We start from the raw sequence: 25,879 nt of genomic DNA, 5'->3' as shown, positions 1-25,879 counted from the left end.
TCTGTTTTACACCAAGCTATGCTAATTATGATTCCAATGTGTGCAGAAAACTATGTGTTTTGCCAACTGAATTTATCAGAGAAACCTATAATTGGACCGAGTGAGTCATTGTAACTCTAGGCTATCAATATAGGCTTGAAGCAAAGAGTGTTCTCCATGGGAGGAACATAATAATCATACAAATTGTTTCTAATGGGAATTGTCATTAAAGACGCCAAAGTACTTATTAGGAGTCAGCCAAAGAAGTGAATGGAATGTGTCCCAGGCAGGATAAGAGCTTAGGTAAAGCAGCATCATTTCAGGAGTTCAGCAATTTGGGTTTCTGCCTGCTCCCCTCCGTAGCTGCTCCACTCCTCTTTTATCCCATTGTTTCCATAGCCCCCAAAGCTCTCATTCTCTCTCTGCCAAAGAATATGTGCTATCACAAGGCTTAGTCACAGACACGGCAATTCTATTTTTGAACAAAGGCTTTCTAAGAAGTCAAGCATGGAATGACTGTGATGGGCGTAACTTATCAAATCCTTCACTGCTCTTTTTAATAAAGTGAAGATTGAAACACTCCAATACTTAAAGTCCCCAACCTAAAGATGTGGCACAGCATTCCTTCAGCCACTGCAAATTAATCATGTTTTCCCCTCAATTCAAATAGAGAGACCAGCTAATCAATCAATCAAATACTTTGTGTCCTACTCTTTGTGACCCCATTTGGGGTTTCCTTGGCAGAGATTATGGAGTGGTTCACCATTTCCTTCTCCAGTTAATTTGACAGAGGAAGAAAACTGAGGCAAACAGGGTAAAGTGGCTTGTCCAGGGTCACAGCACTGATTAGTGTCTGAGGCCAGATTTAAACTCATGGAGATGAATCTTCCTGATTCGAAGCCAAGTGTTCTCTGTACCCCTAAACAATCCTTAGTAAGTGCCTAATGTGTGTCAGGCACAGGGCTAAATACTGAAAGGTTCCCCCTGGTTATTTTATTGCTTCTAGGCTACCCAGGCAGCACAAAGGCTGCTCTCTCTCCTTCTTAAGAGACAATCAACTCCTCTTACTTTCTAACCTCTAATGCCTTTTGGACTCCTCATGTCTACAGCGTGGTTGGAGGGTGTTACTGCCTGCTCACAACCATGTATCTTTCCTTTGCTTTTTGGATTATATATAATCACTACTCTTCTATCATAATGTGTCATGATGCTGAGGAATATCACTTGGGAATGCATGAGACAAGCAATTGTATCAGTAGGCAATGTGTGGTCATTAAAAGCACTGGGCAGCTTCCCAATGATTAGATAGCCCACTTTCCTCTTTCTGTTCATCTCTGGTATCCAGTTACTATCAATGCGCCATGGTGAGTGGAGGGCTAAGACCAGGGAGCCTGGGGTCCAGATCCTTCTTCAGACACTTGGACCTGGGCAGATTATTTAATATCTCTAGGACTCGGTTTCATTGTCTATAAAACCTATGGTCCTATCATCTTTCTAAGCTACAGGTAGCTATAGATACATAGAAACATATCTATAGAAGTATGAGATCTATTTATAAATGTAGCTATTTAGATATATGTATATACATATGTATGTACTGGATAGAAGTCAGTCTTGGGGTCAGGTTCAAGTTCTGACCCTGGACAAGTCACTTTACCACCAAGTTCTCTTGGCAACTCTTTCAGACTATATGTTGTTGAAAAGATGTTTCCATATGTTGGTATAGAGAATTTTCTTACTAGGATCACAGGTTTGGGGTTAGGGTTAGTCCCTATCTGTATGTAGAAGGGAAAGAGGCAGACAGGCATAGAGACAGAGAGAGACAGACTTAGAGTCAGAGAGAGAGAGAGAGAGAGACAGAGACAGAGAGACATGGAGACAGAGTTACTTCTTAGGCAATCCATCAAAATTACAATTTATTTTTTAAAATGACCCTTTCATCCACTGTGTATTTACAGGATGGATGGTTAGATAAATTTCCTTCACAATGAAATGGATTTCTCTGAGGGGGTTTTATAGTCTTCCAGGGATTATAAAAATTAATACAATGGAATCATTGCATAGGAATACTAGAGAACTTTCCATAAGGATTTTGATTGTTTAGATTCCATTCAAGAAATATTCCAAGAGGACACAAGGAAATCCCATTAGTGAGTAGCATGACTCCATGATTCAGGAGTCTTCAGTGCTGCACTGTTTTGTTCTAGTGAATAAGTTAAGAACTTAAAAGGAAATAAATAAATGAAAAAGATCACAAGATCGGATATGTTCTATATTTCTGTGTTTAGTTGTGCGAACAATAACCTCCATTGTACTATTGAAAAATATCTACAAAACTTCGCATTTTCATAAAGGATCCCATCAATTCATTCAAAGACCATTCTTCAAAAGATTTTGTAGAAATGGAAAAAAGTAATCATTGTTGATGTCTTCTCAATCACCTTTCTGTTTCATGACAGAAATGTTAATCATAATCTTTCATGTTCTTTAAAAATCTTTCCCTTTCTGAGATATGTTAACAATCCTTAAATGTCTTTAAAAATAAAGCTGGTCACAGCAGATTTTTTCTGCATTTATATTGCCAGATCCAACCATTTTTAATGACTTCATCTTTTTAAGGGTCACTGTTAATTCCTCACATCACATAGTAGGGGCTGAGGAGTTAGAGTCCAAATGTGGTAGTTTTTCTTGGCTCTCTGTGCTTCAGTTTTCTCATCTGTGGAACGTGTGATGGGTCCCTTCTGTCTCTAAATCTATATTTCTAAATTTGTTTTCTACATGGTTTTGCTGTCATAAATTTCTCAATTTCACACACATACACACACATACACACATTTACATATGTATATATGCTAAGCTTTGGTCTGTACATATACTTATACATGTATGTGTAAAAACCAGTGCTTAACATATGTATATATGCATATTTGTGTGTATATAGATCTGTATTTGTGTGTGCATGTGTAGTTATAGCAAAATGAGAAATTCCTTGGGAGCTAATTAAGCAACGTAGCTCAGGAATCTTTTGTCCAATATGTCATCTGAGATGAATTGTCATTACAGCTCTGCTGATGCTCCAACCCAAGTGTTTCATGGCCCTTAGTAGGTGTTCAATAAATGTTTGTTGAGCTGAATTTTGCCTTGCATGCAATACTTTAACATGTGAAGTTCCTGATCTAAAAATTAAAGTTGGGGGGGGGGGAGTGGAGAGAATCAAAATAGCCCAGTAGAAGCATGGACCTGCTCAAGCTCTCCCCCCAAAGCCCTTAAAATACCAGTAAAAAATCATTCTAAACAAATTCTAGAACAGCAGAAGTCACAAAATGAGAGAGTGAAACAGATTTCCAGCCAAAGATAGCCTGGAAGGCCAACAGGAAGATTCCATCACTCTGGGCTCAGAGCAGAGCCCAGCATGGGCTGCGCTGGCACAGATGGGACTAGAGTAGGCTCCAGCATACTGAATCATGGGCAGCTGCTGCAGTTTTCAGATTTCTCAACTCAAAATGCCAAGGGCAGCTTCAAAGGTCAGAGGGAAAGTACTTTCACCTGGGTGAGAGGGGAGCAAGCCCCAACCCTGGCTCCAGAGCTGCAATAGTCACTGCTGCATCAGCTTCTGGAGCTCTTAATCAACAGACACTGGGGGAATCAAGTGACTGCTCTGGGTCTCAATCCTGAGTGGCGGTCCTGAGGGGAAGAAGAATACTGGTATGGCAGACCTGGTGGTGTCTGTGGAGAGGGAATCCTACTCACAGTTCTAGGGCAGAAAAGAGTGCTTGTGGTTGTTTATAGATCAGGAGAGGAATAAACTCCTCCCCACCCCTGACTATGCCACTTTAGAGGAACTGAAAACTTGCAAGTCCCTAGAGGTATCTCAGACAACAGTAGCACAAAACCTCTGAAGCCTGTGGTAGTATACCTTCCACTTGACAAAGGACTCAAAAGTCAAGTAATTGACTGGGGAAATGCCCCAAAAGGTGAAAATAAGATCATAGAAGGTTACTTTATTGGTAAAAAAGCTATTTTCTTCCATCCTCTTGGATGAGAAATATCAAAGCATACAACCAGAGAAAGACCAAAGCATAAAACTGGAGGAAGACAGCAAGGTCAAGACTCCTACATCCAAAGCCTGCAAAAACACTTTGAGATACTCTCAGGTCATGGAAGAGCTCAAAAAGGATTTTGAAAATCAAATGAGAGAAGTAGAGGGAAAATTGGGAAGAGAAATGAGAATGATGCAAGAAAGTCATGAAAAAATGAGTCAACAAAAATGCTGAAAAAGATAAAATCTTTAAAAATAGACTAACCCCAATGGCAAAAGAGGTCCAAAAAGCCAATGAGAAGAAGAGTGCCTTAAAAAGCAGAAATGGCCAAATGGAAAAGGAGCTCCAAAAGCTCACTGAAGAAAACAGTCCTTTAAAAATTAGAGTGGAGCAGATGGAAGTTAATGATTTTAAGAGTATTCAAGAAATTATAAAACAAAGCCAAAAGAATGAAAAAATAAAAGAATATAAGAAATATCTCATTGGAAAAACAGCTGACCTAGAAAATAGATCCAGGAGAGATAATTTAAAAATTATTGATCTACCTGAAAACAAAGATCAAAAAAAAAGAGCCTTGGGGGACTGAGCCAAGATGGCAGAGTAGAAAGATGGACCTGTAGAAGCTCCCCCACATAGCCCATAAAATACCTGTAAAAAATGACCCTAAATAAATTCTAGAGCAACAGAAGCCACAAAGTGACAGAGTGAAAGAGATTTCCAGCCCAAGACAGCCTGGAAGGCTGAGAGGAAAGGTCTATCACTCCAGGCATGGTGTACAGTCCAGGATGGGCCATGCAGCATGGTAGGGAGAGGACCCAGAACAGGCTTCAGGGAGCCACTGGCAGCAGTAGTTCCCAGATTGCTCAACCCACAAATGCCTCAGACTGCTTCAAAGGTCAATGAGAAAGGCTTTTCATCTGGGTGAAAAGGGAACACTGTATGGCCCCACCAGTAGCAGCCTCTGTAGCCATAGCATCCATTTCTGGAGCCCTCCATCTAAAGCCCCTGGGGGAATTGAGCTACAGATCTGGATATTAGCCCTGAACTGGGCCCTGGGGTGAGGAGGAGGAGCTCTGGCATGGTGGAGCTAGAGGCAGTTGTGGAGAGGAAAATCAACTCACAGATTCAGAAAAGTTTTTGGTTGTTCCCAGACCAGTGCACAGGCCAGGAGAGAAGCAAACTCTTCTCCCTTGATTATGTCAGCTTGGAGGAACTGAGAACTTACAGGTCCCCAGAGTATACCCTCCTCTTGACAAGGGACTCAAAAGTCAAGTAACTGTCTGGGGAAAAAGCCAAAGAAGGGGAAAGAAAAATAAGACTATACAAGGTTACTTTCTTGGTGAACAGGTATTTTCTTCCATCTTTTCGGATGAGGAAGAACAATGTATACTATCAGAGGAAGTCAAGGCTTCCAAAACCTCCAAAATAAAAATGCAATGGTCTCAAGCCATGGAAGAACTCAAAAAGGATTTTGAAAGTCAAGTAAGAGAGGTGGAGGAAAAACTGAGAAGAGAAATGAGAGTGATGCAAGAAAATCATGAAAAATGAGTCAACAACTTGCTAAAGAAGACCCAAAAAAATGCTGAAGAAAATAACACCTTTAAAAATAGGCTAACTCAATTGGCAAAAGAGGTTCAAAAAGCCAATGAGGAGAAGAATGCTTTAAAAAGCAGAACTAGCCAAATGGGAAAAGAGGTCCAAAAGCTTACTGAAGAAAATAGTTCTTTAAAAATTAGAATAGAGCAGACAGATGCTAATGATTTTATGAGAAACCAAGAAATTACAAAATAAAACCAAAAGAATGAAAAAATAGACGGTAATGTGAAATATCTCATTGGAAAAACAACTGACCTGGTAAATAGATCCAGGAGAGACAATTTAAAAATTATGGGACTACTTGAAAGCCATGATCAAAAAAGAGCCTAGATATAATCTTTCATGAAATTATCAAGGAAAACTGCCCTGATATTCTAGAACCAAAGGGGAAAAGGTGACCACAGATCACCTCATGAAAAAGACCCAAAAAGAGAAATTCCTAGGAATATTGTAGCCAAATTCCAGAGTTCCCAGGTCAAGGAGAAAATATTGCAAGCAGCTAGAAAGAAACGATTTGAGTATTGTGAAAATACATCAGGATAACACAAGATCTAGCAACTTCTACATTAAGGGACTGAAGGGTTTGGAATATGATATTCTAGAAGACAAAGGAACTAGGATTAAAACCAAGAAAAACCTATCCAGAAAAACTGAGTATAATGCTTCAGGGGAAAAAATGGTCATGCAATGATATAGAGGACTTTCAAGCATTCTTGAGGAAAATACCAGAATTGAATAGAAAAATTTAGAATCAAGAGAAGCATGAAAAGGAAAACAGGAAAGTGAAATCATAAGGGACTTTCTAAAGTTTAACTATTTACCTTCCTACATGGAAAGATAATATTTGTAACTCTTGAGACTTTTCTCAATATTTGGGTAGTTGGAAGGATTATACACACACACACACACACACACACACACACACACACACACACAAAGAGAGACAGACAGACAGAGACAGAGAGCACAAAGTGAGTTGAATAAGAAGGGATGATATCTAAAAAAATAAAATTAAGAGGTAAGAGAGGAATACATTGGGAGGAGAAAGGGAGAAAAAGAATGGGACAAATTATCTCTCATAAAAGAGGCAAGAAAAAGCTTTTTAAATCTAGGAGAAAAGGGAAGAAGTGAGGGGGAAAAAGTAAAGCTTACTCTCTTCACATTTGGCTTAAGGAGGGAACAACATGCTCACTCAATTTGGTATGAAAATCTATTTTACACTACAAGAAAGTAGGATAGAAGGGGACAAGTGGGGTGGGGGGGGGTGTTATAAGGGAGGGCCAGTGGGAAGAGGGAGTAATTAGAAATAAACACTTTTGGGGAGAGACAAAGTCAAAAGAGAGAATAGAATAAATGGGGGGCAGAATAGGATGGAGGGAAATGTAGTTAGTCTTACACAACATGATTATTATGGAAGTCTTTTACAAAACTACACATATATAGTCTATATCGAATTGCTTGCCTTCTCAGTGGGGTTGGGTGGGAAGGGAGGAAGGGAGAGAAGTTGGAACTCAAAGTTTTAGGAATGAATGTTGAGAATTGTTTTTGTCCACAACTGGAAAATAAGAAGTACAGGTAATGGTGTATAGAAATCAATCTTACCCTACAAGAAAAGAGAGAAGATAGGGATTAGGGAAGGAAGGGGTATGATAGAAGGGAGGGCATATTGAGGGAAGGGGTAATCAGAAAGCAAGGCATTATGGGGCTGGGGGAGGGGAGAGATGGGGAGAAAATTTGGAACTCAAAATTTTGTGGAAATGAATGTTGAAAACTAAAAATAAATAAATAAACATTAAAAAAATCCAAAAAAGAGCCTCGGCATCATCTTCCAAGAAGTTATCAGGGAAAACTGTCCTGATATTCTAGAACCAGAGGGTAAAATGGAAATGGAAAAAATTCACTGATCACCCCCTGAAAGAGATCCCAAAAGGAAAACTCCTAGGAATATTGTAGTCAAATTCCAGAGTTCCCAGGTCAAGGAGAATATGTTACAAGCAGCCAGAGAGAAACAATTCAGGTATTGTGGAAATACAATTGGGATAACACAGGATTTAGGAGCTTCTACACTAAGGGATGAAGGGCTTGGAATATGATATTTCAGAGGTCAAAGAAGGTAGGATTGAAACCAAGAATCACCTACCCAACAAAACTGAGTATAATACTTCAGGGAAAAAAATGTAATTTCAGTGAAATACAGGACTTCCAAGCATTCTTGTTGCAAAGACCAGAGTGGAAAACAAAATTTGACTTTCAAATACAAGAATCAAGAGAAACATGGAAAGGTTAACAGTAAAGAGAAGCCATAAGGAACTAATTAAAATTGAACTGTTTAAACTCCTACATGGAAAGATGATATTTGTAACTCATGAAAACTTTTTGAGTGTTAGGGTAGTTAGAAGGAATATATACCTACATACATACTTGCATATATGTGTGTATACATACATGTATATATATATATATATATATGTATGGGGTATGGGTATGTATCTATGTGTATATTACATATGTGCATGTATGTGTGTATATACATATGTGTATGTATGTATACATAGACAGAGGACACAGAGTGAGCTGAATATGAAGGGAGAATACCTAAAAATAAAATTTACTGCTGAGTGGAATGTACTAGGAGTAAAAGAAAGGAAGAGATAGAATATACAAAATCACCTCACATAAAAGAGGCAAGAAAGAGTTTTTACAATGGAGGGGAAGAGGGGGAGATGAAAGGAAATAAGTAAGCCTTACTCTCATAGAATTTGGTTTAAGGAGGTAATAACACATGCTTAATTGGGTATAGAAATCTATTTTACCCTGCAGGAAGACAGGGAAGAAAGGGATAGGAGATGGAAGACTATAGAAGGGACAGGAAATTGGATAAAAGGATAATCAGAAGCAAACACTATTGTTGGGGACAGGTCAAGGGAGAAAATGGAATAAATGGAGAACAAGACAGCACGGAGGGAAATGTGGTTAGTCTTTTGTAACCTAAGTATTTTGGAAGTATTTTGCATGATTGTACATGTATGACCTATATTGAACTGCTTGCTTTCTCAATGAGGTTGGATGGGGAGGGAGAAAGGGAGAGAATATGGAACTCAAAGCTTTAAAAATGAGTGTTAAAAATTGTTTTTGTGTGCAACTGGGAAATAAGATGTACAGGCAATGGGGTATAGAAATCTATAGTGCCCTACAGGAAAATAGAAGGGAGAGGGATGGAAGAAGGGGGGTGATGGAAGGCAGAACTGGCTGGAGGAGGTAGATGTGGTGCATGCTGTCCGGGGCTAGGAGGTGGGGAGAGATGGGGAGAAAATTTGGAATTCATGTTCTTGTGAAAGTAAATGTTGAAAATTGAAAAATAAATCATATATACATACAATTTTTTAAAATAAAAATTAAAAGGAAAAATGCCTGGCACAATATGGGAAGATCACTGAACTTGTAAGCAGAAGTCCTCGATTCCTGCGCCAGCTTGGTCCCTTCATAGCTATAGGGAATTCAACTCATTGCTATAAATTGAGAATATTCAAACAATCCATGACAGGTCATTCATTATGTGTGTTTCCTGTGCTGGGCCCATGCTCTGTGCTGACAGTGGCTTAAATCACCTACAGCATCTTGGCCAACTCAAGAATTGTCACCCACCGATTAAGTTGGTAAATAACTGCACATCTCTGTGCAAAAAAAAAAGAAAAGAAAAGAAAAAGAAAAAGTGGGACTGGAATAATCTTCCTTCCCCTGTCAAGTACCTTTTATGTTTTAAACACAAAGCACTATTTAAATATAAGCTTTTCATAGGCAATAACAGTCTTGGGAAAGGAATTCCGTTAAGTCAATATAGCTGATGAAACTATAAATAGGCTGCTTTTTGTAGAAGGAGATGAACAAGAAACATTTTTTCAAGCAGTGGTAATGAACCATTCCCATTTTCTCCCTGCCCCCCTTCCAGTTTCTCTTGCATTTAAGCTCCCCTCTGACTCTCTCACTTCTTATCTGTCTAACCTTCCTGCTCACATTTTGCATAAGCTCTTCTACTGCTTACAAGCCTGTCCAAATGTCTCCCAGCTTAAAAAAACAAACAAACAAACTTTTTTGCCTGACTTTATCATCCTTAAAATTATCTTCCATCTCTCTTTCCTTCGCTGCCAAACTCCTGGAAGAAGTGATTTACACTCATTACCTCTCCTTCCTAATGTACTATTTATTTTTCTTGACCTTATCTTTCAACTGAAAGATGGCCATCAATGATCCTGTATCTCCTAAGGTGGATGGCCTTTCCTCAATGCTCATCCTTCCTGACATCTCTGAAGTTTCTGAGGCCATTGAACACAGCACACACCCACAGACCTCCCCATGCACCCCTTTTGGAATGCTCACTCCTTTCTCACCTTATTCTCCTACAGAGTCCCCTTTACAGGAATATCTTCTGTGAGTGTGGTCCAGGACTCCACCCTGGGCTCTCTTAGTCATCTTTTCAGCTCCCATAAGTTTCATGATCATCTCTCTGCAGAAATCCCCCAGTACTAGCCATCCAGCCTTTGACACTCCCCTGACCTCCAAATCTGCATCACCAAACTGACTGATTGGAATGATGCTTTGTGTCTATGCATCTGTGCAGCCTCTAGCTGAATGAAAGCTGTCTGAGGGAAGGGACTTTGGATATTTGTCTCTGTGTGCCCAGTGTCTGGTAAGCAGTAGGCATTCAAAAAGGTGTATGGAATTGAAAGTGACTTTAGAGTCCATCTCCCTCATTTTATAGATGGGGAAACTGAGGAAGGTGTGAAGATTTCCCCAATGTCACACGGTGAAAAAAATCAGGATTTGAACTGAGGCTATTGGACTTCAAATTCAATCCTTTCCATTGTACTAGACTCTTCGTATTGCAGCATGGAGTAGAGAAGATTAAGCCTTAGCTTAAAGTGTTCTTGAAAGCATCTGTCAGTCAACTGGTGACAATAGCCAATTATTGCCAATACTTCAACCACAAGCTTGTTGTGAGGTTCAATGGAAAAACCTCATGCAAAGAGCTTCACAAACCATTAATCATGTAAACTCTGAAGACTGATATTGGTGGGGGTGGGATTTTAATTAGCCTTTATTCCATCTGCCTTTTCTGCAGGATTTTTCTTAATTTTTAGTTTACAGAACAAAACAAGCTTTTTTTTTTTTAATTTTAAGAAGAATTCTGGAGACCTGAAGGGAAAACACAAAACTTTCCAACCAAAGCCCATAGTAGTTTGAGAGAGAGCGGATTCTTCCTTTCCAGGTCACAAGATATGTTTTATCTCTCTTAAGATTCTTGGCATCCCCCCCCCCCGCCCCCCCCACCCCCGCATGGGTCCGCTAATCAGGAGTCATGACTTTCCCATCTCTAAGAAGCCAAGGTGTTTGCCTGGAATTTTCAAATGTCGCCCAAAATAGTTCTCTCAGAATGATTTTGTGTTTAAGTCTGGGTCACAGAAATGAGATAAGGCAGGAGGTGGCCTGCTGGTGTTACACTGAAACTCACAGATTTATCTGCAAAGCTAAGATCCTCTTGGCTTTTCCTCCTGATTGTTTCTTAGGGAAAAATAAACCAACAGAAATATTCCACCAAATGAGAAGACGCTGCAGAGAGATTATTTCAGATTCTGGAGGCAACAAACACCTTGGAAACCAGAACTATTTCAGACCAATGGCTGCAATCACTTTCCCCAACTCATTTCAGGCTTTCTTTTCTCTCTGTCTTCAAGATAAATGCCTAGAGTAACAGAAGCCCCCAGGGAGAAGAGATGTCACTGTCGTAGGTTTGGAGGTAGACAATAGAGGTTTTCTGGTCCAGCCTCTCATTTTGTGAGGGAGAAACTGAGGTCTAGAGAAGGAAAATGATTCACCCAAGGCCACATGAATAGCCATTAGGTAATGCATGTTTATAATATACCTGCCATGTTGTCAGATCAATGCCCATCGCAGGGGAAGCATGGTCCTTGCTCCCGAGGAGCTCATATTCAATGGGGAAGGCATAGCTCATGCAACTTTTCACATTGCATACAAGATATGCAGAGTCTTAAGTGAGAAAGAAAAATCAGAGGGAAAGCGCCAGCCCTGGGGATGATAAGAAAGATTTCTTACTAAAGGAGGGATTTTAGTTGAGGCTTGAGGGAAGCAAGGGAGGCTAGGAGGCAGAGATGAGGAGGGAGGGCATTCCAGGCAGGGGGTACAGCTAGGGGAAATGCCCAAAGTCTGGAGATGAAGGGTATTGTGTAAAGAGCAGAAGGAGGGGGCCAGTGTCACTAGATACCAGAGTACATGTAAGGGAATCAGAAGACTGGAAAGGTAGGAAGTAACCAGCCTGTAAAGAGCTTTATAAACTGAGCCAGAAGATTTTACATTAGACCTCATGCTTTGTCCAGGTTTTCTAACTGCCAATACAGCTTCCTTTCTGTTCTCTCATGCGGCCCAACCTTCATGAGGAGTCCTCTACCCCACTTTCTGGTCTAACTAAGACCATCCAAGGGACCCCTCAGCAAGGAGCTAGAAGCAAGCTCTGATCCAAGAGTGGGATTGTACTCCCCCACCCCATGACAATGACTCAGCCTCTGCACAAAGTCTTTTTCAAAGAGGACGGAGCCCAGTGTCACTGAAGGCCAGTCCCTTCCATGGGGACTCTAGCTGTTAGGAAATCCTGAATGCAATCCTATATTTCTCCCCTTGCATCCATTCTGTTCTGATTTACTTCTCCTAAAATTGTTTCTAACCAATCTTCGAAGGTTCTTTCTTGTAAAATTCAGTTCTGGGTGTTTCGTTTGAGGAAAGGCACTGACAAACTGAAAACCATTCAGAGGAAGATGACTGAGACATTGGAATCTGCAATAAACTATTTTTTTTAGCTGAAGGCACTCTTGTCCTCTGTCATCTGGTCAGTGATGAGAACAGAGGAATCATTGCCTCCATACATAGCAATTTTCCCTTCCACAGCCCAAGATCAATTAGCTTTCAGACATATTTCACCACACTATTGACTCCTACTGAGTTTGCAGGCCACCCAAACTTGCAAATCTTTTTCAGACTAGTGGTTGTCTAGGTACATCTTACCCATCTCGAACTTGTGAAGTTGTTGGGGGGTGGAGGTTAAAGCAAGCATAAGAAGACCAGGTGATCTTTACATGGGGAAAAGACAAATCTCTGAGACCTCAGCACTAGGGAAAGAAAAAGAGAGGGAAGGGATGAAGGAAAGGAAGACACCAGATATTTTGCAATTCACTGCTCTAAGACAAGATAAATGAACTGCCTAGTACAATCTTCCATTAAGCTAAAATTCTAACGCTTTTTTCATCTGGGTGCTCATACTGTACTTTTTGGCTAAAAGAAGGGATAGCAAGTGGAAAGAGACTTTACCTGGAGTGACCCCACACCCCCGGTATGCCACTTTTTACCTGTATAACCAGGTGCCAGTCACTTGCATGCTTTCTGCCTCAGTCTCCTCATGTGTAAAATGATTTCCCTCAAAGGGGAATGTTGTTGAAGCTGGGATGCTGTCTCTTCCCTTTTCTGGACCTTATTTTCCTCATCTGTAAATAAAGGAGAATGGGTCAATCATATCTGAGGTCCCCTCTCCCCCAGCTCTAATCATAGTCCTGCAGAGACTAACCCACATTGAAGCCAGTAGTCAATTCAGAATAGCATTACATGTGATTAAAGACTGAATTGTGTGGGGATAGCCTCAGGATGAGACAATTCAGAGAAGAAACATCCACAAGGCCTGGCACAGATGGGGCAGATTTCAAGCAGGTCTTGAGGCGTGAGCTGGGCACCAGTGGTTTAGTAGGATATAATGAGGCAGACAGATGGGCCAGGAGCACAAGCCTCCTAGGTTGAGGAGAGCTGCCTTTTAAGAGGAGAAGTTGTGGAAAATGAAGTCATATAGAAAGGTTCCTCAATTTTGAGCTAGAAAGGAGACATCTAGACAGCTCTGTCATTTTACAGATGAGGCAACTGAGGCACAGTGAGTCTCACAGTTAGAAAGTGCTAAGGTGGGACTTGAACCTTCATATTCCTAACTCCAAGCCTCCCCTTCAGAGTGTTGTTTTTTTATCCTGACCCCTTCTGGCAATCTAATTATGCCTATGTTCCCTTTAACAGAGGAATGTTTTTTGGATGCATAAAATAAAATCCATAATGTGATAAAGGAAGACATTTGTTATAAAACATAGATTTTTCTCTAAATAAAGAAGTTCACTCACACCAATTTAATCATTTTGACCTAATATGTTTTTTATTGGGTTTTTTTTTTTTTTTTACAATTACTCTTACGTAAGGGCATGTTGTCTGTTCCGGCAGAATGTACGTCTTTAAGGGAGGGACTTCCATCTTGTCTTCCCATCTACAGCAACTGGCACATGGACTAGCCTGGAGAGGTCACTTAGGAAATCCCTGCTCAATCTCTGATTGGGCACCTTCTGCAAATCCCCAAGTCCCCAGCAGGAAGTAACCAGCTTGTAAAAGGCTTTTTTCTCACTCATCTGATAGGACTGTGCAGGGAAGGCAATGTGTGGTCTGGGGAAATGACAGCTCTGAGCAGCCACATTCCTGTGGCCTGACTCAGGAAGGATGACAGAGATCTTGGGGCTATGGGAGAAGGCAGTATGTCTCCCACTCTCCAGGACTCAATGCGCAGTACACTTGTCAATCAGCTGACTGATTTGCCTCCTTCACAGAATTGTAAAGAAACTTTAAAGAAATGGTGGTTCTCATTGTTCCCCAGCAATATCTAAGGAGGACTGGCAGGGACAAGTGCTACATAGGTTTCTCCCATAGGTGCACCAGGGAGTCTAAGAACTTTTGAAAATTAGATTTTGATAACCGTATTTCAATATGACTGACTTCTCTTGTAAAACTCTGTCTTTTGTGTCCTTAATCATGTGATTGTGAGAAGGGGTCCCCAGGCTTTCCCAGCCTGCTTAAGGGGCCAGTTCTCCAAAGGGGCGAAGAAGTCCTGCTCCAGCTCAAAGGAAGCTGAAAGGGCACTGACCCCTTGGAGTGGGCTACATGATCAAAGCAGGCGTCAACCACACCCCTCTATGGTCCAGTATTCCGGCCCTCTTAGCCAGGGTGTGTTCTGGACAGGGGTTATTTCCCATCCCTGAGCCCTCCAGCTCTGACTCTGAATACTTTGGCAAACAATGGCTATTTGTTTCTGCAACTTTTCCCAAGGGAGGTCAGCCCCTTTCCTCACTCTCCCTGCAGGGCTTTCACTCCTCAAAACTAACTAGGCATTTAATTGTTCTTTGCAGAGTTGAAAGGTAAAAAGGGTGGAGACAGTGCAGAGGGGACTGGTGGAGCTTGGGGACCGGGATCCTTGGTTCTGCTGATGGTATTTAGAAGGAATGCGGTCCCTCCCCCGCCCCCATCACACACATTGACTACTTTTCAGAAGGCATGTAGAGTATGTTCATAAAGGACTAGTACCTCTGGTATGAGGGCTGCTCATCCACCTTCACCCAGCTCTCACATATGACTCCAATAAGCTGTAGCACATGCAGTGGCCAGTGGCCATACCCTGGGTCAGACAGGCAACCTGTGGGTGAGTTGGGGGGGGTGTCTCCCCCAAGCATGTGAAGACTTGCCTCAGCAGCATGGGGCAGATCAGAGGATGAGAACAATGTGTTCCAAGGGTCATGATGGCAGCTGAAGCAGACGTTATGGAGTGCTTCAAACTTGGTCAGATACAGAAGGCTCCAAGGTCATCCAGTGCAGCCCAAGCCATCCCCTGCTATCCGGACTTTTGTTCAGCCATTGAACTGTCATGACTCTAGAGGAGACAGTGAGGCTGACACTTTATGTAATGTTCCTCATTTAAATCCAATTCACACACAACTCAAGATATCATTGGTCCTCTTCAAAAACATGATAAACAGCTTTTCCAACTCCACGTATTTCAGAAAGTAGGGATTCAAGTCTGGACTCTAACATAAACTGGCTTTGTAATCCTAAATACATCCTAACATCCCAGAGTCCTCAGACAACTCTCGGAGACTATCAGTAATGGAGCACACAACATTTAATTGGAAGAAGTTGCTTCCTTGCCAACAATCCCCGGCGCCACTGAAATTATAAATAGTTTAAAATAAAATTAGAAATGAAAACAAAACTCTCAAAATCTTCCATTGAAATAAGCTGAAAAGCACTCCAAATAAAGCACCTACTATGTTTGAGGCACTGTTCTGGGTGCTTTACAGGCAGAGACAGAGAAAGTGTCCTCTACCCTCAGGGAGCTCCCATTCTAATGCAAGAGACAAGAAAAGGAGGGGGTGCCACATAAGCATTTATATAGTACCTACTGGGTGTGAGACACTGTGCTAAGCACTCTTTCCAAACATCATAGCATTTGATCCTCACCACAACTCTGGGAGGGAGGTGCTATTACAATCCCCATTTTACAGATGAGGAAACTGAGACAAGTTGAGGTTGTAACATTCCCAGGGATGTTTGTTGCTTAGCCATTTTCAGTCATGTCTGACTCTTTGTGACTCCTTTTGGGGCTTTTCTTGTCAAAGATACTGAAATGGTTTCTTTTCTTCTCTTTGTGACCAGTCAAAATCGCACACGTTCAAGCTCCTGCCAAAATTTCACGATCATTCTCAAAATTCCTTAAGGTCCTTGAGGATCCCTCAGTCTACGTCACAGGCTCTTGCTTTCAGTAGGTAGGGTTTCACTTCCCAAAATGTCTTTGGGTTAATTAGGAATGACTTTGTCACCAAGTGGCAGGGCAGGCCAGGCCAGAGAAAGCTCCATCAGGAGGCAAGACTGGAGACAGGATCCCACCTTCTAACTGATTATCATTGTTTCACAGATGAGGGCATGCATTGGCTTGCTCCACAGGGGCTCATGTACATCACTGAAAAGTTGGAAAATAAATATTACAAGCCAAAATGTACTCATGAAGAGCCTATAGCAGCTCGGATTCTTTTCAGTTACTGCTAGTTGACTTCCAAAAGAGCCACTGACTCAGTCTGTGACATTGCTCCTTTAAGAGTTTTCCAGAATCAATAGTTAGTGGCCACCAGGCAGTTAGATGGTGCCACAGTGCACAGAGTACTGGACCTAGAGTCAGGAAGACCTGAGTTCAAGTCTGCCCTCAAACATTTACTAGCTGTGTCACCCTGGGCAAGTCACTTAACCTCTGCCTCTGTTTCCTCAGTTGCAAAATGGAAATAATAATAGCACGTTCCTCCCAGGATTGTTGTGCAGATCAAATGAAATAGTAATTATGAAAGGGCTTTGCACAGTGCCTGATGCATAGTCAGAACTATATAAATGTTAACTATTAATGTTAGCTTTTATCGCAGTGGAATGCCAAAGACATGCTCTTCTGGAGCTTTGTTTGTTTAATGGGTTAATGGATCCGAACATGAAAAGTGAGAAAGGGTTTCCTCCATAAAGAGGAGTGTGGGATCAAAAGCCAGGAGACCTGGGTCTTTATTCTAATATGGCCTTACACAGTTGGGAACTCTTCAGCCAGTCAGTCAACCCCCACGCAGGCCTCTCTTTGTTAGTCTTTAAAACAAAGAGGCTGAATAATCTCTATGGTGGAAGAGTGGAGAAAATGGGAGGTGCAGGAAATAACATTCCTAAATCCTCTGTACCAGAGCCCTTGATCATCTCTGAGGTAAATCAGGCCATGTGGGTTTCTCCACTCTCTCTCTAAATGCACTGGTGTGTATCTGTGTAGCTGCCTACACCAAGAGAAGAAGTAGGTCATTTGGGCTCAAAGCTCTTCCGGGCAGCCAACCACCTTCTAAATGGAAGTGACAGGCTTCACTGCTGCTGAACCCATTCTGAGGCATGCCTGCTGATGGGTGGTAATGACTAGTTTTTAGCAAAGCTCTTTGTTCTGGGGCTCATGTTGAAGGGGTGATGCAGAACAGAGCCTTCTTGCTGTATCGGGAGTAAGTTTTTAGTTCTGTGGGCTTTGGTTTAATAAAAACACTGATAAGCTGATGAGTGTCCAGAGGAGACCAATCAGAATGGAGAAGGTCATCAAGCCCATGTCTTATAAGGTTCAGTCAAAGAAACTGGGAAGGTTTGGCCTGGAGAAGGGAAGATAGTGGGGTGGGAAGAATGGGGGACCCATGATAGCTGTGTCCAAGTAACCAAAGGGATGTCATGAGAAGGAAGGATTAGGCCTTTTCTATGGGACCCCTGAAAGCAAAGCCAGGAACCATGAAGAAGGAGGCAAAAGGAACAGAGAGGCAGATTTCAGCTCGAGGTAATGGCAAACTTCCTAACCCATTGAGTTGCCTGAAGGTGGAGTGGGCTGCCTCCTAAGGGAACAGCTCCCCTTTACTGAGGATCTTCAAACCAAGACTAGGTGACCATTGGTCAAATATGATGCAGAGGATCTTCTTCAGAGGGGTTCAGGCCTAGACTGGCCTTAGATGTCCCTTTCTGCTCTGAAAATCCATGATCCTGCATATTATCTACCACAAGGACCTCTGACATCCAAACCAGTGTCAAATCAAATCATCAGATTGGGCCAAATGAAGCCTTCTGCATGTGTGAGACTTCGGTGTTCACACAGGTACTTTATACTGCTGGTAGACCAGAACTTCTGCTGATTGCATCAGTAAAAACACCAGTGAGACTATTTCCTTAAAACACAGGTCATACAGTCATAGAGTATGAAAAAAAAACATAGAGACAACTTAGATAGAGAATCATTGATTTAGAACTCAAAGGGTCCTTCAAGGTCATTCATTTTAAACCTCTCATTTTTCAGAAGAGGAAACTGAGGCACGGAGAAGCTAGGCACATATTCATGGTCATCTAGTAAATACCCATGCTGAATCTTGACCCCAGATCATCAAGACCCCCAAAATCTCAGGTACTTTACCATCACTAGTCTCCTTCCATGAATGATTTTAGCTCAAAACTATAAGACGGGGTATAGAATCACAGAACTTAGAGCTAGAAAAGACCTTAGAGGTCATTTGTCTGACCTAGCCCCAACTTCTTAGATGGGGAAATGGAGACTGAGTGAGGGGAAGAAACTGGCCTAAGGCCACACAACGTTAGTGTCAGAGACAACCCTAAAACCCAATCCTCTTGATTGGATCAGTCTGCTATACCATACTTCCTTATCAGTCATCTACTCAATAAACATTTATCATGTTTCTACTGTAGCACTTGCTAGGCACTAGGGATATAAAGGGGAAAAAAATGAAACAGTCCCTGCCTTCAAGGAGTTTCCATTCTATTGCAAGGGAAACAAAACATGTGCATATATGTTATTCAAAATATATACTAAGTCATTTCAGAGCTATAACACTAACAGTAAGGATAAGGGTCACCACTGTGTAGGAGAGAGCACTGCAGCTGAATTCTGAGGGAATCTAGGAGTTCCTAAAGGCAGAGGGAAGGAGGAGCATTCCAGGTATGGGGTGCAGTCTGTACAAAACTACAGAGATGAAAGATGAAATGCCAGGAAGAATTGCCTGAAAGGCAGTTTGACTTGAATAGAGAGAACAAAAGGAAGTGACATTTAATCATCCTACAAAAAGAGGTAGGAGTTAGACAAGTGGAAGCCTCTAAGGAGTTATATAGGAGGCAGCTGATGGCTCAATGGATAGAGCAGTGAACTTGGAGTCAGGAAGGCCTGACAAAATGGATCCCTTGAAGAAAGAAATGGCAAACCACTCCAATGTCTTTGCCAACAAAACCCCAAATGGGTCACAAAGACTCAGACATGACTGAGATGACTGAGCAGATGTATACTTTAGGAAGATCACTTTGGTAGTTTGGAGCACCCAAGACAAGACTTGGGAAGGACAGCATGAACCCACCAAGAACACTTTTCTGATTTTTATTATCTTAGCCATTGTCCTTCTCATAGTCCATCATACCAGGCAGATTGATCAAATAGATGCTGCTCTGCAAGCATTGATGTTTTAGTTAGATTTGGACTTCTGATCATCAGGGCAGTTCTTAGAGACCTCTTAAGTCATGTTTTAGGTCCATCAATGACCCTCCTAGAAGCTTGACCCAAAACAACAAACAGTTGGTCAGCTATACAAGTCCATCTGTTATTGACAAAGTACATAATAAAAGACCCAATGCTTAAGATGAAAATCTCTTATAATAGGCATCATTCAAAGCTCTGAGAAATTAACCACTAGTCACTGACTCAAAGTTCCACCAAAAGGACAAAAAGCTCACAGCTGTTGGATGCCCCAGAGAAGGCAGATTTGAGGAAGTGAAACAAGGACTCCAGGATTGGTTAATATACTCCACTCAGGTAAAGTCCAGTTAGCTTCCTACACTGTAGATGACCCAAGACGTTAGCAGGGACCTGATGGTAAATGTTTCATGAACATGACATGCTTTAATTTAATGTGCATTAGTAACATTTTTCTCCATCAATTTTTAAAGTCTAAATAATCAACAAAACACTAGATCAAGTGCTGATTTGTAGCTTGCTGACACCCCAGGTGCAAATGTTCACTCTCAAAATTTAACCATCAGTTTTCCTGAGTGGTTTTGAGCTGATTTCAGCACCTCCTAATTGGGGGTGAGCAAATGCCAAGCCTCTGGGGCCCATCCCTGGGTGCCACCCACCAACTAGGTCCAAACTTCTTACCTGGACTAGGGTACATTGATTTCATCCTCCGCCATAGTAGAAAGGTTTTCTTTTATTTTGTTTTCTATTCCCACTCAGGAGTGCCAATGACTAGAAAAAATAAAAGATGGCCCATCTGGGCAGTGGGAAATTTTCCTTCAGGTTGAATTTCATTCTTTAACCCATAGAGGTTTGCAGAGCATTCTCCTCAGGAAACCCCTGTAAAGTAGATAATGAAAGAGTTACTTGTCCCATTTTTTTTAGTTCTATATAATATAATTATTCCCCAATATTTCCTTCAGTTCCACCATACAGCCATCCCTTTAACAGAGTTCAGCAAAACTAGCCCACACAACTTTGTCTGATGTCATGTGCACTGCCCTACAACTAAGCACCTCGCCTCTCCACCAAGCACAATGATTGGACATCATATTTGTCTTCTGCAGCCAAGATTGGCCACTGCCCATGAGCTGAGTTTTTCTTTCCTACGGTAGTCACTGTACACACTTGTTCTTGCGGTTCTATTTGACTGATTTTGCATCTCCATCAGTGCATACACATCTTTCCACATTTCTTTGAATCCCTCCTTTGTGTTGGTCACTTTTCACGGAACAATCAGATTTCACTCTATTTGTAAACACTAGATAGTATCATAGGGGTGAGGGATCAGCTGCCTGAGTAACCTTCATTGTGAGCCATGTTCAAGAATGGGCAGGGAGTCCTTCACCAGGATCTGGGGTCACCAATTTGGTAGTCACCTACATAAGTGTACACACACAAATATACACACATATATAACCACACGCACACACATACACACATGTGCACACACAGAGACATGCACACACAGACACAACCACATACATATGTACATACAGACACAACCATATACCTACATACATGCACACCTCACACATACACAGTCCACACACATGCACACATACAAACACACATATGCATATACTACACACACGGATCTATCATCATCCAGAGGTGTGTGTCAATACATCAGTGGGCATTTATTAAGTGCCCAGGCTATGCCAGGCACTGGGCTAAGTGTTAAGTAAACAAAGTCAAAAATGAACTAAATTACGATTTCAAGGACCTTATATTGAATCAGAAATGTCCCTCAATGTCTCCACCCCCACCCATCAGCATCTCTTCATCAGTCACCACATGCTGTCATTCAAAAAGCTCCACTCCAAGACAGGTGACTTAGTGAGCAATTTTATATGGTTAAATAAAAAGTGTTTGTTTTTTTAAAAGCATATCATAGACTATACATTCTATCAAATTCCCAAAATCAGTCCCCCCATAAAGCAAAAACCCTTTCAGACTGTTTTCTCTGTCTCTGTCTCTCCCCACTCTCGCTCTTTCTCTCTCTGTCTCCGTCTCTCTCTCCCCTTCTCTCTCTCTCTCTCTGTGTCTCTCTCTCTTTCATTCTCTTTTTCTCTCTCTCTCCCTCCCCTTCCCCTCTTTTATACTCCAACTCATCTGACCAGAGTCTAAGGATCTCTTCTCTGCTAAGGTCTAGCACTCAGTACAGTGGTCCACACTTCTTCCTATCTGCCCCTGAAACTGCCAGCATTAAAAAAGGTACATTAATCACAATTTCCCAAAGACTGATATCCCACTGGTTTTTCTTGGCTATTCAAAGTCAAAGCTCAAATATAATATTGCAATGACGGAGGGACAAGTTCTGACCTGGATGTCATTACATCCCTTCAAATCCACTCTCAGGAAAGTCCAGGGATATGACTCCAATAATCCAATGGAATGGTTCCCCCACTAGTCTATCAATCAAATATAATTCTTTGTCAAGAAAGTTTCCCTAATTCCCTTAACCTTCTGCATCTATCAGGAGGGAGGATAACCATATTTTCTTGCCATGTATATGAACCATAATTTATTCTGCCATTCCCCAATCAATGAGTAGCCCCATTTTATAGATGGAGAAACCAAGGCCCTTAGAGGAGGATGAGATTTGCCAACAGTCACACAGCTGGTAACAGTCAGAGTCAGAATTTGAAAGCAAGTGCCCAACCTCATACCCAGTGTTCTTCTGGACCAAGAAGCAGAACAACAACAGTCTTAAGGAGATCAAAAACCCCTCCATGTGTACAAACAATAAGAATCAGATGCAGAAGAATTATTCACACTTCAATCAGCTATGTATTAGTAAGTAATTATTTGCCTACAAAACTGTACTATGATTTTTGTAAAAAGTTGAATGGAAATCAATTTCATAGCCCCAGTGGCATGAACTTAATTTCAAAGATGATTTATCCTGGCCCCTGATTGGCAGCAGGTCCTGACACTTAACTTCAATGTATTTGGCTAATCCTGCTTCACAGTCTCTGAAGACTTCTCTCCCTTCCATCTATCCCCTAAATATCCATGGTTCCCAAAGCTCTGCCCTATGCCTGACTTCCCTTCTTCCACTCCCTTGGCAATTCCATTCCACTTCTATACCTTCAGCTCTCACCTTTAAGGAAAGAAGGGTTTTTACATGCATTCTGGCCTTCTATTTAAAGGTGCTCTTGACCACATGACTTTTAGAGCTGTTAAGAGGATGAAATAAGGGAATGTACAAGAGAGAGCTTGTGAAAACCATCCAAGCCAAGCAAACAGAAGGGAGTCCACATAATCACCTCTGAGTGAGTAGATTCATTCCCTACAAAGCACTGCTGTTCAATGATCTTCCAAAATGTAATTCAGAGGACTTGCACTTAATATGAGCTTTATAATCTCAGCAGCTTGGGACCAGGGGAGGGATGTCACATTCCAATTTAATCCTTCACATTGAGGGAACTTTTGAGGCCACATAAACAAACCATCATCTCCACCAATCTCATTGGGCCTCACTTTCCTCATTTGTAAAATGAGAGTTTGACTGGAAGGTTCCCCGAGGTTACTTCCTGCTTTAAGTCTATGATTCTACAAAATTCTCTTTCCTCAGTACCTATGGGGGTGTAACAAGGGAAAGGAGCAGGAGTCAGTGATGTAGAAAAGATTCTAGATTCTAGAAAGATGATTCAAGAAAGAAGGCTAGGTGTGGAATCACTGTTCACTTGGGTTTCATACCCTCCTCCAATATTTTTTAGTTTGGTGACTCCATGTAATTCATTTGCTATTTCTGAGGCTCAGTTTCTCTTTGGCAAAATAGAAGTCATAATGCATAGGGCTGCTCTGCACAAAAGGCTGCTGTGAGGCAAGATTTAGATAATTGGGTGTAATGTGCTTTTCAAACCTTAAAACACTGCAGCATTGTTGGGTTTTCTGATGATATAGCTATGAAAAAGGGGAGAAGTCAGCAGGACTTTATTTCTCATGGTGCTCAGACTCAGAGAGCATTGCTCATTGGTATAGAGTCCCAGAACTCCATGTTATATGAAACAGAGGGTATGGGTGATAGGACCACAAGGTGTAGATGCTGGTTGATTCAAAAGCCTTCTGATAGGTGGAAGTCTGAAAGAGAGGAGAGGCAGACCCCCAAAGATGAGTGTGAGAAAGGGCAACAAACCAAGGCTGTGGGCAGTCAGAGTCTTGTTGGACATACAAGCTTGCCTTGGTGTCTCTGAAGTCAGGAGTCCCAACGAGTCAACCATTGACAAATCTGAAGACTACCTAGATCAGTTCTGGTGCTGAAAAGGTCCTTCTATGGGGTTTAACAAGTGGAAAAAAATCAACAGAATGAAGAGTACTCAGACATTAAGTGTTCTGGTTTCCACACAAGGCAGACTGAAATGAAGCCTGAACTCTGTCTCCATAAGAACATTTCACTCACTCACAGATGAGGGCAGAGGGTGCTTCTTTGACTTGACTATCTCATACTGTTCACTTTGTAACTTCATCTATAATAAATACTTTGCTAATTCATTTACATTTCCCTTTTGATATTTTATTAGATGATCCATGGGAGGAGTTTAATTTTTAAATGTTCCCAGTCTATTCAGGGATAGAGGTTTGAGCCATGTAATTATTCAAGAAAGTAGGAGGATCTCATTCAAATCTGGCCTCTGACACTTACTTCCTGTGTGACCTTGGGCAAGTCACTTAACCTCAGTGGCCCTCAATTTCCTCATTTGTAGAATGAAGGGGATGACCTACTTGACCTTCAAGTATACTTCCAAAACACAAGCAATCCCAGAACTGAGTAGGAGTGTTTATTATATAGAATTATCTTGTGCATTCCTTTTCCTCTCCCATGTCTTGGCCCTGCCTCAGCCTTGGAATTTAGGGAAGGAAAAGATAATTCCTTTCCTTGACTCCACTTGGACCCCTGTCTACCCCCCTGGTGGAGATCTAAAATGGCCATTGAGAAATATGATCACTTTTCTTTAAATGTTTCCTTGAAAAGAACCTCTTTCGAGTTCTCACCCTCTCCTCTCCCTCCTTTCCACCTTCTCCTCTTTCTCTCTTTCTCTCTCTCTCTCTTTCACTCTCCCCTCCCCAACCTGTCAAAGAGCCCTGTGAGCTCCTCAGGTGTCAGTCACTCCCTTCACCTCTCTTCATTCCTTCATTCTCAGGGTTTTAAGCCTTCGGACCTGAAAAGGACAGCAGGGGCCATCCAGCTTATCACCCAAAAACCAGACAATCATCTCTGTGATCCCTACTGAAGGTACTCAAACATTAGCTTGGAGGATTCCAGTTAGATAGCACTGGCAGCCCATTGCTCAAGTGGTCTTGATGAAGCCCCTACTGCTTAAAGAGGCTAGATTTGGTGGGGCACTGGGGGAGAAAGAGAATATAGATTGAAAAACAAACAAACAACTCTCCAGGAGGGATGGAATTCTAGCCTGAGTCACTTTCCTGTGTAATGTGAAGTGAGCGCACCTTGACCCTAAACCAGCAGGTGGTCTGGCTATGAATATTGAGAAGATCAGCCCTCATGGAGAAGGGACCTGACATCCTCTACCAATACTCTGTGCCTCCTACACCCTCCCCCACCCCACACTTCAGGAACTGCCATCTCTCAACTTTCAAAATGAAGCAAAGGATCTGATTCTAACCTGTGAAAGAAGAGACAGAATGGGCTTGCCCCATCTAGGTGCAGCTCTCCAACCTCCCTGAATCTTCCAGGTAACATTTCCCTTGATCTACTCTTTCAGGAAAAGGTTCAGATCTCCCAAATGGCTCCACCCAGCATGTCCCAGCTCAGAAGGGAATGGACTATGTCCAGACAACACAAAACTGAGAACAAGAACTTGATCTCTGACTTGCAGGTGGGAGCATCTTTCTGGAACCAGGCTCCCCAAAGGCCCCCTGGGCCAGCCAGGTTCACAGCATGCAATGCTTACAGCCCTTGGACACAGGGTTCAGTATAGAAACTGAAGAGTTCTGTCTGCTCCAGGGGTCAGCTCCTGCCTGACTGGAGGCCCACACAGATCCAGGAGCCAAAGGCTTGCATCATTCCTGGGCAGATGATCAGACAGCTCCCAATCCCAAGCTCATCTGCCTCCTCTCCTCCCAGGATCTCAGCCAGGCCCCATCCCAAGGCCAAGAGAAGATTTACCTATAACCCTTGATTGATCCCTCCTCTGGCTCCTGAGAGGCCTGGCCCAATGCTGGTTACCTTTGCCTTACTGACCCTGTGATCCCTCCTTACTCACTTCCCTTTCCTTAGCCTCAGTTTTCTTCTCTCTAAAATGAGAGGCTTCAGCAGTGGAGA

At 42.0% G+C, this 25,879-nt stretch overlaps 1 long non-coding RNA gene across 1 annotated transcript; it reads right to left on the bottom strand.

Annotated features, from left to right (window-relative positions):
* Positions 1–12,686: 12,686 nt before the first annotated feature.
* On the bottom strand, positions 12,687–20,428 carry LOC140523505 (uncharacterized). Its single transcript, XR_011973419.1, has 3 exons — positions 20,230–20,428; positions 13,031–13,165; positions 12,687–12,793 (listed from the first exon to the last, which is right to left on the bottom strand). It is a non-coding gene; the product is annotated as an uncharacterized lncRNA (long non-coding RNA).
* Between the last annotated feature and the right edge of the window lie 5,451 nt (positions 20,429–25,879).

Source organism: Notamacropus eugenii, chromosome 2 (genome assembly GCF_028372415.1).
Source record: "Notamacropus eugenii isolate mMacEug1 chromosome 2, mMacEug1.pri_v2, whole genome shotgun sequence".
Classification (NCBI taxonomy): domain Eukaryota; kingdom Metazoa; phylum Chordata; class Mammalia; order Diprotodontia; family Macropodidae; genus Notamacropus; species Notamacropus eugenii.
Note: the sequence above shows the minus strand (reverse complement) of the source record. Positions and strands in the feature narration are given on the sequence as shown.